Below are 15,356 nucleotides of genomic sequence, written 5' to 3'. Positions count from 1 at the left end.
ATAGGTTGGTAGGACAGATTCTGAGGCTTCAAGGGATAACGAATTTAGTATTGGAGGGAAGCGTGGAGGGTAAAAAATCGTGTAGGGAGACCAAGAGATGAATACACTAAGCAGATTAAGAAGGATGTAGGTTGCAGTAGTTACTCGGAGATGAAGAAGTTTGCACAGGGTAGCTGCATCAAACCAACCTCTGGACTGAAGACCGCAGCAATAACAACAACAGCGCTACACTTCCTGGTCGAAACATGAGTGACGTTGCGAGTTTAGGAGTTACGCATAAAATTTCGACTTTCTTGGAAACTAAGGGTCGTCGTATGAAAAACTGCTAGCCACTTACTCAGGACAGTTCCCTGTATAACATAGCTAAAGCTCATCGAAATCCACGTGATGGTGCCCTTGTAAGATAAGTCGAGGTGTCATTAAGGTCTTCGGTGTTCCTACAGTTTTCTGTAACTCAAACTAGTCTTTCCCGACGTCTGCTTCTGCCAGCTTTCTGGTTCCTTGGTGTATAATTTGTTTTAGTATTTTGTAATCAAGACATTAAATGATGGTTCTGCAATATTCACACCTCTCAGCGGCTGCCTTACATGGAATTGAAATTATTATTTGTTGTTGGAGTCTGATGACATTTAGGCAGTCTCACACACCGTCCATCTAAACCGTTTTAAGATTAATTTTATCCCTGGTGTATAAGAGACAGCAGCACAGTGACAGTAATGGCACTTTGATCTGACACCTGTGACCAAAAGATGTGTGTTCGACCAATCAGTTGCGAGCAGGCAGTGTTAAGTAGTGCACGTTTGGGCAGTATTGTATCAACGCTGTAGTGTCACAAATCACAATGGGACAATGTCTCTAAATCAGATGTTCAAGATGTTCTCCACAATTTTCTGAACATGTGTACAAAGTTTGTACCATACACTTTAACTCACGAACTAAGACAAAGACACGTGGACCTCTGCCACAACTTGGTTGAAATGGCAAACGCAGACAATTCTTTTTCTGGAAAAATCATCTCTGGTGGCGAATCTACTACAACGTTAGAAAGTGCAAAAAAATCACATGAATGGTCCACACTTTGACGACTTAACTCACATTCAGGCTAATGCAAGTTGAAAAAAAGGACTGTTCTGGCATTTTCACATGATAGTACGAACGTTCCGTGCATTGTACTCATGTGGTGGTTAGGGGGGACGATGCTGAGGACCGTGTAGAAGAGCATCATAACTCTCCTCTATTTTTTTAAATTCTGTCTCGAAACTTTTTGGGCTGACAGGCTAGCGAATAGATTGACTAAGTGAAACAGTTTTTTCATGACTGGATCTTCCTCAATAACTTTGAGGGCTAGTCATCTACCCACGTTATCTTGTTTCGACTTACGTCTTCCAGTGCTCTGTCAAATTCTTCTCCCAGTATAATACCTCCCATCTCAATTCCATCCACTTGTTCTTCCATTTCCACAATGTTGTCTTGAATTTAATTTCATTTCATATATTCCTTCTAACTTTAAATTTTTCCTTCTTTTCTTAGTACTAGATTCTCATCTGAGTTCTTGATATTCGTACGTGAGCTTGTTTTGTCCAAAAGTTTCTTGCTGACACTGAAGTGAAGCAGACCGTCACTGGGATGTGTGTTTATGTGTGCGTGGAGTGTATTTTGCTGCAGAACCCGCTGGTCTCAGCCCTCCAGTGTATTCTGAGAGCTCGACGCGTAAATCCGCCACCACCGCCTCTCGTTCCAAACTCTGCCACCAGGGAGCAGAGCGCAGCACGTCCCAGCACGCGCTTCCGCCACGACCGCACGACCATTGGGTTCGGCGCGCCCTCAGTAACCGTCACACAGCGTGATTTATGGCGCCAGTGAGGTGTGCCGGCACCGACACAGAAGTATATATCTCTCTCTGTGGCGCCACAGGGATGCTGGACGCATTCGCTGCTCCCTCGCGGCCGGCAGGAACGAGAAAGCAAAAACATCAAACGGGAACCCCCTTTTTTTTGGGAAGGGTGGAGGGGTGAGGGAGAACGATGCCATCTCTCTCGCCAATTCATATCCATTTCCAGTCACTCGGCAGGTATTTCATAAAGGCTGAAAAGGGAGCGAAGCTGAGGGAGGCTTTAAAGCGCAGTGTTTCCGGCACTGGTGGTGGTCATGAATGTCGTTTGACTTTTCACAAGAGTATCAGGCGCTCGAAGATGGCTCCATGGATAAAACTTCTTCCAGCGGGATACAAAACTTAGACGTCTCTTATAGAGAAGTCACCCGACCCAGTAAATTTCTGCCTCCCCTCGACAACAGCAGCATCTAACAACGAGAAGGCGCACCGTACTTTATTCCTGCATGTCAGTCTGCAAACAATAGACGCTGGAGCAAACGTAGACTCCACCTTCCTAGTTTTCTGAAAGGCGTTTAATAGAGCACCAAGACGTCACATAGTAACCAAAGTACCATCATATGATCTATCTTTACTAATATGCAAAAGGCTCCACGAATTTTTTTATTAATAGAGCCCAGTGCGTTGCACCGGACGACGAATATCCTCCAGAAAATACAGTATCATCGAATAAACCCCAGCGAAGGATAAATGGACCTCTGATGGTGTTCATACAGCGATTTACCAGATGGGATCAGCAGTGCAACCTGATTGTTCGCTGACGATTCTGTCGTCTACAGAACTTCTTGCCTTGTACAGAATTTCCGCTTGGTGTATCTACGACTGCTTTCACATACATTTTCTGTGAACCATAGGAAAGTGCATGGCACAGTGTATTTCCCATTGTTATTAGGGCTTCTTCCAGCACCATTCACTCATGGACCATGGGAAAAATAATTGCTTAAAATCCTCTGTGCGCGCTGCAATTAGTCTAATTTTTCGTCGCGATCCCCATGGGGATGATATATAGGCACTTAAAGTATATTCCTAGATTAATCACTTACAACTGGTTCTTGAATCTTTGTAAGTGGGATTTCATGCGATAGTTTGTGTCTATCTTCAAGAGTCTACAAGTTCAGCTTTAAGAGAATCTGTGTTACGCTCCCCCACGGGTACAACAAACTTTTCACTATTTGTCTTATCCTTTTTTTGTGCACGTTAAGTATCTCCTGTTAGGCCTATTTGGTACGAGTCTCACACATTTCAATAATGTTGTACGATGGTTTTTTATTGTACAAGTTTCTTCTAAACAATCACCTTTATAGACTAACTGCATTTCCCTAGTATTCTATCAACGTGTGTCAAATGCCTCACGTACGACTGAGCCTATGTGGACATTCCATTTCAAAGCACTACAAAACTGTTAGACCAAGCTACTTATACAGGTTGAAAGAATCATTTTGTGACCAATGTAGGACACAACGTTTATTCGTTTTGTAAAATGCACAGTTTTATATTTATGAACATTTGAAGCAAGCTGCTAATCTTTCATGCAAAGAAAACTCTCTATGATATGATTGAATAATTTTGTACCTTTTTTGCAGACATTACTTCGTTATAGATAACCATATCATCTGCAGAATTTCTGATGTTATTTGTTAACATTGTCTGCAAGGTCATAAATATACAATATGAACAGCAAGGGTCCCAACAAACTTCCCTCGGACAGACGTAAAGCTAAACCTACTTTTGTCGATGATTCACAATCCAACATAACATGCTGCCACCTTCATACCAAAAAATATTCAATACAGTCACAAAACTTGCATGATAACTTGCGTCGGATACTGTGTCGAATGCGTTTTGGAAGTCAAAAAATAATACATCTAACTGACTGCCTTGAACCGTGGCTTTCAGGATGTCAAGTGAGAAAAGCGGTATTTGACTCTACATGATCGATGTTTTCGGAATCCATGATGGTCGAGATACATCATTATATCTGATCTTAGAGATTTTAGAATGAATTAATGTCAAAATTATTGTACTCTAGTTTTGTTCATCATTAATGTTACCTTTCTTGTAGACAGGTATGACCTTTGCTTTCCTCTAGCCAGTGGGCACGGTTTTCTGTTCGAGGCCCTACGATATTCTATGGTTAAAAGATGGGCTAATTTACCTCCACATTCGGGGTAGAATATCGTTAAGGAGTCCTTCCGGTCATGGAGCTTCGTTCATTCTTTGCGATTTCACCTGTTTCTCAACGCCACTGAAACTAATATGTGTATCACCCCATCTTAGCAATGGTGTGAGAACTACATTCAGACAACACTCAAGGATTTTGTTTTGAAAGGAAAATTTGAAAACTGATAGCTATCTTTAAATGTGGGTGGTTAAAATTTGTTGTCTATAGCCAATATATTGTCCTATTACAAGATCAGTGGTCTATAGCCAATATATTGACCTATTACAACATCAGTGGTGAACACATCGGTAAGTTACATCTTTAATTATTTGGTTATAATACTAAGTTGCGACTTCACGAATCTGTATCAGTTCATTTTCACTTTATTATGTACAAAACAAGCGAACTGTTGGTCTGTGACTGAACGGTTTTCGTGCTAGGAGGCAGATTCCGGGACATTCCATGTCTACTGTAGAAATGCAGCAGAAAAACTTACCTCAAACTGGGTGAAATTGTGGGGTGGTTCCCGGGGTTTCCTTAACGTATTCTGTGACCTCCAGAAGTTAACCCACTACATGCCGCAGCAAGGGTATCATGGCGCCAAAGAGCCCAGTTGAGATTTAGCAAGTATTTATTCAGCGTGTATGCCGATCACAATCCCGCCTTTCCATTCCCGTGAAATGTAAGAAATTTCGCACAATCTCAACAGTATTTCTGTTCGTCCAATCCTGTACATTGACTCCCCTACTGGACAGTGTTTGCTACATCAAGCAAAAGTAAGAATCCTTCAAACTCGATACCAACCTTGTAAACTGTTTATGTGTATGTGTACACCATGTCCGGAATATTTTTGCAGCGTTCCATTTCATGTTCATGCTTCGAGCCACTTCCTCGTTCGTCACATTGCCTACATACATGCTGTCACCCCTCAAACGGAGCTCGGGTTTAGAACAGAGAACTTTGTTTTCTGATCATTGGCTTCCTGGCTGTCTTCCAGCGTTGTCTCTGCAGTGTGAAGGTGTAAGTGTCGCTTTTACAACAGCATGAGGTGTTCGTTTCACATTTTTGGGGCCATCCTCTGAGCAGCTCGCATTTATATGATCGTTTATGCATCCTGGATGCGGAGTTCATTGCGTAATTTCTCTTATTAATTGTAAATGAAAGTTGTACAGATGAATTCTAATTTTCTTCTTCTTTCAGTCTTCCTAACGATGTCAATCAAAGTCCTACCTAATTAATTTCAGTATTTCATGTTAGTTTTCTGTATTTTTTTTTTTTTCGTGTCATACATTCCAACAAGATTCTATGTTCCTTTTTAATAAATGTTTGATAATTGTGATATCAACTTCCATTTATGAACCATACTGCTTTCAAGTCCCTCCATGATCAGGCAACCTTTATTTAAAAAATACAAGTTGTAACGGGTCTAAAGTGCGGATATTTTTATATCTAGCATATTACAAAGAAAATGGCTCTGAGCACTATGGGACTTAACATCTATGGTCATCAGTGCCCTAGAACTTAGAACTACTTAAACCTAACTAACCTAAGGACATCACACAACACCCAGTCATCACGAGGCAGAGAAAATCTCTGACCCCGCCGGGAATCGAACCCGGGAACCCGGGCGTGGGAAGCGAGAACGTTACCGCACGACCACGAGCTGCGGACTAGCATATTACAGATACATACATTAGTATAATCTTTTTTCTCTGTGTCTAGCGGTTTGCTCACAAACACGTCTCAAACTTTACGACCTGACGTTTTCTCCACAGTCGCACTGCACCAATAAGTGGGCTATGCCCGTCAGCATAGGCTACCCCACGCGCGCTTACACTTCCAACTCCTGACCTGCTGTGCACGGGAAAACAAGCTTTAATGGTTTGCTCTTCCCACGTGTCCTTGGAGGTACTAATCAATCTAAAAGCATACGACTTGTAAAGGCTACAATTATTAGCCTGAAAATTATGTAAATACTGCTGTAATGTTGTGCAGAACACCGTTCTCTGTCATCAGTAGAAGTATCTGCACTCATAGCCATTACATCCTTTACAACCAGCAATACACAAGGGTTTGGTGTTTTCGTTGTGAGCATTGGGCAAGTTATTACCGGCATTTTGCATAACATGTGAAGCAGTGTATTCGGTGACGAGTCGGTAGTGCTCTCAGGTTTTTATTTCAGAGCTCAAACTGTTAAAAATGCAGATTAGTTTCAGAACGAAAACCCAAAATAAGAAGTATGGAGTGTTACGGTATATTAATAATTTTTACTTATGGACCGTCTGACAGCAACTGAATAAAACACAATTTTAGTGCCATACGCGTTTCGCCTTTATTTTCTGCAAGGCATCATCAGTGGCCTGGAATATGTACATATGTTAGCTATTTTATTTACATTTTTGTCATTGTGCCTATAGGTTATAAACAGTTCTGGTGGTTGGTATTTCCTATTAAGTAGTAATGTTTTGAACTGTACTTACAGGTTGCGTGGACAATTTCCTACATATTACGCTCCTGTTGCATTTCTGGTGTTGTTGTTCTTCTTATGAACGCCAATTTGCGGTTTTTTTTCCCATTCCACAACAATATGCACTGAACGCTTGTTTTAAAGCAATGTTTTGGTTTCTGTTGCCGACTGTCAAATGTTTTTGCCAAAGATCGAATGTTATTGCCAAACTTATAAGTGTAACTTTTGAAGTATCTGTGGTCTGTTCGTGTATGCATTTGTGTGTGCGTTTGTGTATGCGTGTGTGTGTGTGTGTGTGTGTGTGTGTGTGTTTTGGTGTGATATATATTTTTTTGTGCTGATATATATTTTTTTGTGCTGTGTGTGTGTGTGTGTGTGTGTGTCTGTGTGTGTGTGTGTGTGTCCAGATTATGTGGGGAAGAGTTTTCTTTTTTTATGTTTTTTATTATTTTATGTTTTATGTTATCATTTCCTTTACTAAGTGTAGTAGGGAGCCTGTGCTGATCTGTGTTTGTTCATTTATCACATGCTTGTTTTCTGCTATGGCTTTCTGAATGTGGAAGTTTTCTTGCGTTTGTATAAGATGTTTGTCATGGTTGCTTATTCTCATTACTTTCATTTCTTGTTCCATGTTTGTAGGATGATGGTTGTAGTGTTTTAAATGCTCTGCAAATGTGGAATGGTTTGTTTCATACTTCCAACATCTGATATGTTCTTTGTATCTTGTTTGAAAGTATGGAGTGTGAATGAAAGACACAGATTTGTTGGGAGAGTTCTGGAAATGTTAGCTACATTCATGAAAGACACTGCATGAAGACTTCGATTTGTTGGAACAGTTCTGGGAAAGTTCATCACATCCATAAAGTCATCGCATAAATCATCCTAGGATACTGATCCATTGTTTGGATGCCTTCAAACTTAGATAGTAACAGATCGGTGTACACTACACGAAACTGAAACACATGTTCAAGTAAATTATATGGAAATCTTTTGAAGTACAAGGTGCTATTCTCGCAAAAACCTGTTGAGAGAATTTAGAGAACCGTTATTTGAGGAAAATGCGCGACGATTCTGCTGCCACCATCTCCTATCTGGTGTAGTAGTCGTGTGAGAAACACTACAGCGCGAACAGACGCATATGGTAGATAGTCACTTCTACCTCGCTCAGTACGCGAATGGAAAAAGAAAAACTTCTTATATTGGAACAAGATAACATCCGGCACGGACAGTACTACTAACTGTTCTCTTCAGAATCTTTGTACATGGTAAACTTACCTGTAATACATTTTTCAGTGAAGTAATAACCAACGACAGAGACTAAGATTCCAGCTCTTCTTAACGGAATTCAATCCACAACTGTACACCATAATGAGTCAAATTGGAAGAAATTGTGAAACATCTTGGCCTGACATTGCACGGTGTGGCTGTGACTATCCATCATGTTCCGGCGTAACGTCAAGCGACGGTACGTCGGCCACGGACGTTACAGCAGAAAGGGCTGTGAGACGGCGTCAGAAAATACACTACTAGCCATTAAAATTGCTGCACCAAGAAGAAATGAAGATGATAAACGGGTATTCATTGGACAAATATATTAAACTAGAACTGACATGTGAACACATTTTCAAGCAGTTTGGGTGCATACATCCTGAGAAATCAGCACCCAGAACAACCACCTCTGGCCGTAATAACGGCCCTGATACGCCTGGACATTGAGTCAAACAGAGCTTGGATGGCACGAACAGGTACAGCTGCCCATGCAGCTTCAACACGATACCACAGTTCATCAAGAGTAGTGACTGGCGTATTGTGACGAGCCTGTTGCTCGGCCACCATTGACCAGACGTTTTCAACTAGTGAGAGATCTGAAGAATGTGCTGGCCAGGGCAGCAGTCGAACATTTTCTGAATGCAGAAAGGGTCGTACAGGACCTGCAACATGCGGTCGTGCATTATCCTGCTGAGATGTAGGGTTTCGCAGGGATCGAATGAAGGGTAGAGTCACGGGTCGTAACACATCTGAAATGTAACGTCCACTGTTCAAAATGCCGTCAATGCGAACAAGAGGTGACGGAGACGTGTAACCAATGGCACCCCATACCATCACGCCGGGTGATACGCCAGTATGGCGATGACGAATACACGCTTCCAATGTGCGTTCACCGCGATGTCGCCAAACACGGATGCGACCATCATGATGCTGTAAACAGAACATGGATTCATTCGAAAGAATGACGAGTTGCCATTCGTGCACCCAGGTTCGTCGTTGAGTACGCCATCGCTGGCGCTCCTGTCTGTGCTGCAACGTCAAGGGTAACCGCAGCCATGGCCTCCGAGCTGATAGTCCATGCTGCTGCATACGTCGTCAAACTGTTCGTGCAGATGGTTGTTGTCTTGCAAACGTCCCCATCTGTTGACTCAGGGATCGAGACGTGGCTGCACGATCCGTTACAGCCATGCGGATAAGATGCCTGTCATCTCGACTGCTAGTGATAACAGGCCGTTGGGATCCAGCACGGCGTTCCGTATTACCCTCCTGAACCCACCGATTCCATATTCTGCTAACAGTCATTGGATCTCGACCAACGCGAGCAGCAATGTCGCGATACGATAAACCGCAATGGCGATAGGCTACAATCCGACCTTTATCAAAGTCGGAAACGTGATGGTACGCATTTCTCCTCCTTACACGAGGCGTCACAACAACGTTTCACCAGGCAACGCCGGTCAACTACTGTTTGTGTATGAGAAATCGGTTGGAAACTTTCCTCCTGTCAGCACGTTGTAGGTGTCGCCACCGGCGCCAACCTTGTGTGAATGGTCTGAAAAGCTAATCATTTGCATATCACAGCATCTTCTTCCTGTCGGTTAAATTTCGCGTCTGTAGCACGCCATCTTCGAGGTGTACCAATTTTAATGGCCAGTAGTGTAGTACGCTCTCGGACCCTTCTGTAGGGCGACACCGAGACAGGAGGGGACTCTACACGAAGAGAATACAAGCGCCGCGCCGCCTAGCCGAGGCCCGTTGAAGTCTAGGCAGTCTACGAAAGGTACAGCACTGACCTAGGGACTAAATTGATTCGATTGTGTTACGAATTGTATATACTGAAGAGACTGCTTATGTTTTGTGTCACCCTTTGCTTGCAACATCCCATTGTAAATTTCTCAAAGTATTGTCATTTATCTTACTGTAATAAAAATCTATTAATACCAGTTGCTTGAATTGTTGTTAGCGATCCGAGACCAAGGTTTCCTAGGCACCCTATATTATACGAGTAGGCCAAACACAACACATGAGAACAGCTGTTCTAAATACGGGAGTCATTTTGAAAGCTTTATTCAAAACAAGCGTCACCGCTGTACACCTGCAGCTAATTACTTTTTATCCTAAATCCCACCACAACCGGTTCATTAAATAACCGAACACCCGTGTACGAAACGGTTTGAACAGCGTGACTACAAATGAGTTAATGTGTTAAATGTTTGATGTTAAGCATGTAAAATCTTCATGCTTGAAGACACATAACGCTAATCGTGTTGTTGTTGTTGTTGTTGTCTTCAGTCCTGAGACTGGTTTGATGCAGCTCTCCATGCTACTCTATCCTGTGCAAGCTTCTTCATCTCCCAGTACCTACTGCAGCCTACATCCTTCTGAATCTGCTTAGTGTATACATCTCTTGGTCTCTCTCTGCGATTTTTACCCTCCACGCTGCCCTCCAGTACTAAATTGGTGATCCCGTGATGCCTCAGAACATGTCCTACTAACCAGTCCCTTCTTCTTGTCAAGTTGTGCCACAAATTTCTCTTCTCTCCAATTCTGTTCAATACCTCTTCATTAGTTATGTGATCTACCCATCTAATCTTCAGCATTCTTCTGTAGCACCACATTTCGAAAGCTTCTATTCTCTTCTTGTTCAAACTAACTACCGTCCATGTTTCACTTCCATATATGGCTACACTCCTTACAAATATTTTCAGAAACGACTTCCTGGCACTTAAATCTATACTCGATGTTAACAGAAACGCTTTCCTTGCCATTACCAGTCTACATTTTATATCCTCTCTACTTCGACCATCATCAGTTATTTTGCTCCCCAAATAGCAAAACTCCTTTACTACTTTAAGTGTCTCATTTCCTAATGTAATTCCCTCAGCATCACCCGACTTAATTCGACTACATTCCATTGTCCTTGTTTTGCTTTTGTTGATGTTCATCTTATACCCTCCTTTCAAGACACTGTCCATTCCGTTCAACTGCTTTTCCAAGTCCTTTGCTGTCTCTGACAGAATTACAATGTCATCGGGGTGTCTTATTGATTTTTATTAGGAGGTGCGTCCAACAAGTAATGCAACACTTTTTCCCTGTTAGTTTTATTCAGGATTCCAATACACCATTTTATTCCCCACTATTATGGCTACAAAACTCTATTTTTAAACATAATCCGTCTACTACGACGGCCTTAGGCCGCTTTCCTGGAAGGGCCTGTATGCCCGCGTGCTATCACTCTGTTGGTCGACTTCGGAGCTAACGTCTCGGTGCATCGATAGCCTCCCCATCAGCCGCGCACTGCTTCCGCAGAGTTCATCCTTCACTGGGCCAAACAGATGGAATGCGGGGAAGCTGCTTGATCAGGGGCGGAGGATGGCTGAGGAACAACCGTTCAGTGAAGTTCTGTGGGCTCCTCTATGGTGGGCAAACTTGTGTGAGGCCTTGCGTTGTTGTGGCGAAGGAGAAGTTTGTTTGCATTTTTGTGGCGACGAACACACCGCAGGACTCACAGCTGTGTGCGACCTACCGGCATGTGGCACGTCGGACAGGTTTTTGCGACCTCGTTGCGATCATGACTGAGCATAGTCGGAGAAGTCAACGTGCTTTTGTTCACTGCTAGGTCTCGGTATACATTCTGCAAGCGTCTATCAACACCTGCGACGTTCTGGTTGCCTGCCGCAAGAAACTCAGTGACAGCTCCGTGCTTGGAACGCACTTCAGTTACAGACTCCATTTTGAAGGCTGCGTATAGCGCCGGCACCTATCGGAACTTCATAAAACTACAGGGGCTGAAGCGAGGAAACCGAAATAGGCAGAGAAGAAAATGTGTTCCATTATTTATTGAACGCCGCTCGCAGTTTTGGATTTTTCAGCCAGAAACTACTGAAAAACTCGAAACAAAAACTAATTGAAATTCTCTAACTGTTCTCATTATGAAATACTGCATGAATGTAGTCTGGATAATTTGAGCTCCGTTTTAAGAAAAGTTAGTTTCTCTGGCATCTCCGTCTTTATCATATCATATCTCGTGGACTAGGAGTATGTATGGTACAAAGATATAAATGTGCAGGTACACTCTGCGGTATATGTGGATACTTTCTATAAAGTAAAGAAGTAATGCATACATCAAAATCGTTTTGCATCATCATGATTCCCAGAACTCCTGAAGACAGACGTTGACTGTGGATATTGTATCACAGGAACAGTTCCTTTGACTGTTCAGAGATGTCACTAAACCCGCCCAAAGATGTAAACAACTATGCATGAGCAGAGCCTATTAGACAGAGGGGGTCCGACAGCCGATGAGTTCCACTCATTCCAATAACAAGGGAACCTCCCCATCGCACTCCCCCCTCAGATTTAGTTACAAATTGACACAGTGGATAGGCCTTGAAAAACTGAACACAGATCAACGAGAAAACAGGAAGAAGTTGTGTGGAACTATGAAAAATAAGCAAAATATACAAACTGAGTAGTCCATGTGCAAGATATGCAACATTAGGGACAATGTAAGCTGAGGAGCGCCGTGGTCCCGTGGCTAGAGTGAGCAACTGCGGAACAAGAGGTCTTTGGTTCGAGATCTCCCTTAAGCGAAAATTTTACTTTTTTTATTTTCGCAAAGTTACGATCTGTCCGTTCATTCATTGACGTCTCTGTTCACTGTAATAAGTTTAGTGTCTGTGTTTTGCGACCGCACCGCAAAACCGTGCGATTAGTGAACGAAAGGACGTGCCTCTCCAATGGGAACCGAAAACATTTGATCGCAAGTTCATAGGTCAACCGATTCCTCCACAGGAAAACACGTCTGATATATTCTATACGACACTGGTTACGGCATGTGCGTCACATGACAGGAATATGTTGTCGACCCACCTAACTTGCACACTAGGCGAATGGGTAAAAAGATTCTTCTACCTTGCCCGATTTCGGTTTTCTTGTGGATGTGATAATCACTCCCAAAAAAGTGATGAAAACGCAAGAGTTTGTCACATAAACTGCAACAAATGAATGCAACAGCTTCACAGTCGCACAGTTTTCCCTGTGCTCTGTCAAAACATATGTTTTTTACGTTTTCAAATGTTTCCGTGTGTAGACCGTAAAATTGTGCATATGTCCAAGCAAATCTGAACATGCCCTGGAATTTTGCAGAGCGAAGTTGTGAGAGCCTGAACTTTGATAATTGTCTGAAAATAAAAAATTAAACTTTTCTCTCGAGAGAAGATTTGAACCGAGGACCTCTCGTTCCGCAGCTGCTCACGCTAACCACGGGACCACGGCGCTCGTAAACTGCCAGTCTCCTTGATGTTGCCTACGTTGCGCATGGACTACTCAGTTTGTATATTTTGCTTATTTTTTCATAGTTCCACACAACTTCTTCCTGTTTTCTCGATTGATCCGTGTTCAGTTCTTATGGCTTTTCCCTGTGCCAACTTATAACTAAATCTGAGGGGGGGGGGGGGGGGGTGCGATGGGGAGGTTCCCTTGTAAGAAGGAGGTGCACGGCTCGTGTTGTCTGTAGTTCAACCATGCCTAGACGGTCAGTACCGCGGTTCGATGGCGTCCGCACCGTTACTTGGTTCCAGGAAGGGCTCTCAACAAGGGGAGTGTCCAGACGTCTCGGAGTGAACCAAAGCGATGTTGTCCGGACATGGAGGACATACAGAGAGACAGGAACTGTCGATGACATGCCTCGCTCAAGCCGCCCAAGGGCTACTACTGCAGTGGCTGACCGCTACCTACGGATTATGGCTCGGAGGAACCCTGGACAGCAGCGCCACAATGTTGAATAATGCTTTCCGTCAAGCCACAGGACGTCATGTTACGACTCCAACTGTGCGTAATAGGCTGCAAGATGCGCAACTTCACTCCTAACGTCCATGTCGAAGTCCATCTTTGCAACTACGACACCATGCTGCGCGGTACAGATGGGCCCAAAAACATGCCGAATGGACCGCTCAGGATTGGCATCACGTTCTCTTCACCGATGAGTGTCGCATATGCCTTCAACCAGAGAATCGTCGGAGAAGTGTTTGGAGGCACCCCGGTCAGGCTGAACGTGTAAGACACACTGTACAGCGAGCGCAGAAAGGTGGAGGTCCCCTGCTGTTTTGAGCTGGCAATATCTGGCGGCGACGTACGCCGCTGATGGTCGCGGAACGATCGATAGTGCAACCATATCGGCAGCATATTGGCGAGGCATTCGTCTTCATTGACTTCAATTCGCGGTCCCATCGTGCACATCTTGTGAACGACTTCCTTCAGGGTAACGACATCGCTCGACTAGAGTGGCCAGCATGTTCTCCAGACATGAACCCTATCGAACATGTCTGGGATGGATTGAAAAGGGCTGTTAACAGACGACGTGACCCAACAACCACTCTGAGAGATCTACGCTGAATCGCCGTTGAGGAGTGGGACAATCTGGACCAACAGTGTCTTGATGAACTTGTGGATAGTATGCCACGACGAATACAGGCATGCATCAATGGAAGAGGACGTGCTACTGGGTATTAGAGGTGCCGATGTGTACAGCAATCTGGACCCATACTTCTGAAGGTCTAGTATGTAGATGCCAGCAACATATCCAGTAAATACTGGATAATTTTACATAACATAAATCCGTGTTATTCTAACTAAACACAAAATCTTGCTCCTCTAGTTCTACTTTGTTTTGAATTAAATTGTGTATCAGATTAGTGATTTAAACGATTTCTTAGGCGGCTCTGCGCGTGGTAACTTTGGTCTTCAGGGAGCATATCAAAAAATGTGGATCCAGGAGTCATAAATCTGCAACTATGTTTACATAAAGCTTCGTCAATTGTTATATTCTTTCTGACTAAGAAATATCACTTTCGACGGTGAAGATATGCATTTTGTGGCTATCATTTTTAAACTAACCATCGTACCATGCAGGATGTACCTGAACTCCACCGATGAGAGTAGGATATTTTTTGAGTATTTAAGAACATCCAACGGTAGTTCCGGTTGGTTCGTTACAGAGTAATTGCATTTCTTTTGATTTCTAATCGTGTTTATCTTAGTATCTGTGTTGCACTGAAAATATCTACACAAGACGGCAAATGCCGAAAGTATGTCGTTATGTTTTGTCTCCAATCTTGTTCCAATCACTCCTGTTAGTTGCATTTTAAAACATTGACTCCCACTTTACTCGTCGCCCTAAACCTTGCATTCAGTACTGCTCCGCTCTGACTCGGGGCTGGTTTTCCGGCACTATCAGTTGTTCAGTACCAGTGATGTACTGCAGAGTGGATTCGTATTGATGCTGAGTTGGCCGGTTTCCAATCTCGTGAGTGGAAAAAGCGGCACAATGACGTTCTACTGAGGTCTTCCCGCAGTGACGGCAGTTCCACAAGAGTGCACAGTTTTCGTCTGTAAGATATTTGCATTACTATATGTATTTTTTCTTGAGCTTTTTGGCGATCGCATATTCCAGGCTTTTGGGCTGCTGTGTACGTTCTTTCACACAAGCAAATTTGGTCATAAGCTGACTAAGTCACAATTACATTATTACTCTGCCTCTGCGAACAATGAATCCCTTATACTCAAAT

General features: G+C 43.2%; 1 protein-coding gene across 1 annotated transcript in view; it reads left to right on the top strand.

The window, feature by feature from the left end:
• Positions 1–15,356, top strand: part of LOC126251767 (Down syndrome cell adhesion molecule-like protein Dscam2) — a gene marked incomplete at its 5' end in the record, with an annotated part of 377,821 nt that overhangs the window by 92,963 nt on the left and 269,502 nt on the right. The gene's annotated exons all lie outside the window — the stretch shown is intronic.

Source organism: Schistocerca nitens, chromosome 1, assembly GCF_023898315.1.
Source record: "Schistocerca nitens isolate TAMUIC-IGC-003100 chromosome 1, iqSchNite1.1, whole genome shotgun sequence".
NCBI lineage: Eukaryota > Metazoa > Arthropoda > Insecta > Orthoptera > Acrididae > Schistocerca > Schistocerca nitens.
The sequence above is the reverse complement of the archived record's forward strand: the minus strand, read 5'-3'. Positions and strand labels throughout refer to the sequence as shown.